General features: G+C 44.7%; 1 non-coding gene across 1 annotated transcript; it reads right to left on the bottom strand.

Annotated features, from left to right (window-relative positions):
- Positions 1-1165: 1165 nt before the first annotated feature.
- Positions 1166-1238, bottom strand: TRNAG-CCC. The gene has a single exon. It is a non-coding gene; the product is annotated as a tRNA-Gly (tRNA).
- Between the last annotated feature and the right edge of the window lie 273 nt (positions 1239-1511).

Genomic DNA, 1511 nt, shown 5'->3' with positions numbered 1-1511 from the left:
TATGTCGCGGGAAGTAGTAGTAAATGCTGGGTAAGATTCGCATTCTCCTTTAGATTCTAAAACAAGACATCTCAGCATACTAGCATGTACTTGCCCTCAGCTTTTTATCATGCAAAATTTCACACATACAGGTAAGTTGAAAGAATTACTTGGTGTAGTGGACACCCATATACCCACTGCCTAGATTCCACAGTGTTAGCATTTTTTTTTTTTTTTTTTGCGGTACACGGGCCTCTCACTGTTGTGGCCTCTCCTGTTGCAGAGCACAGGCTCCGGACGCGCAGGCTCAGCGGCCATGGCTCACGGGCCCAGCCGCTCTGCGGCATGTGGGATCTTCCCGGACCGGGGCACGACCCCGTGTCCCCTGCATCGGCAGGCGGACTCTCAACCACTGCGCCACCAGGGAAGCCCCACAGTGTTAGCATTTTACTGTGTTTGCCTTATACGGATCTATCCGCCTCTATCTACCATCAGTCCCTCTTTTTTTTTTTTTGGAAGCATTTCAAAATAAGTACACACATCAGTACACTTCACCGCTGAGCACTTCAGCATACATACCATAAATGAGTTTAAAACTCACATTCTGTTTTGAGGCAAAGTTTGTAGAGTGAAATGTATATGTTTTAAGTGTATCATTCCATGAGCTTAGACAAATGTATATACCTGTGTAACCCATACTTCTATTAAGATATACCTGCCACCTCAGAAAGTTCTCTCAGGCCCCTTCCCAGTCTGCCACGCCAGTCTCCGTCCTAGGCAACCACTGTTCCTCCCCCCTCCAACCCCAATGGTAAGTTCTACCTGTTCTTGAGCTTCATATAAATGGAATCCTGCAGTGTGTACTCTTTGTGTAAGGCTTCTTTCACTCACCATAGTGATTTCTGCTTTGCCATATATTTTTAAATATATTACACCAGCCTGGCTTACCTCCACCTTGGTCACAAGCTCTTTTCAAAGATCATATTATCAAGTGATATTAGAAACAATTTTGTTTTAGGTATTTTTCTTAAGTCTCATCTTCCCCTTTCCCAACAGAGGTGTGATTATCATATTTGATTGGGCCATTTTCTGCCTGGGTTTCTCCTATGTATTCTGAAAACCAGGCGCTTCTTTTTGTTGGCGGGGTGGGGGTGGGGGCCTCGCCGTGTGGCATGTGGGATCTTAGTTCCCCAGTCAGGGATCGAACCTGTGACCGCTGCATTGGGAGTGCAGAGTCTTAACCACTGGACCACCAGGGAAGTCCCACTAGGTGCTTCTTTTGTAAGTTTGCTAACACGTGCTGCAGGGCCAGCTCGGGGCATTCAGCTGAGTTCTCTTGCTCCTGAAGCGATGGATCCTGACACATTATTCACTTATTGTGTCTGCTACTTGGAAAACTTCAGGTAAAGGAAACTATATCTATTTTTGCAAAGCTTATTCTTAGCTTTGTGATTAACTTCTTAAACAAGTTTTTTTTGTTTGTTTGTTTGTTTTTAATAAGGCATCTTTGAGGAACACAGTTGATCTTCTGT

This window comes from Phocoena sinus, chromosome 16, assembly GCF_008692025.1.
Source record: "Phocoena sinus isolate mPhoSin1 chromosome 16, mPhoSin1.pri, whole genome shotgun sequence".
NCBI lineage: Eukaryota > Metazoa > Chordata > Mammalia > Artiodactyla > Phocoenidae > Phocoena > Phocoena sinus.
The sequence above is the reverse complement of the archived record's forward strand: the minus strand, read 5'-3'. Positions and strand labels throughout refer to the sequence as shown.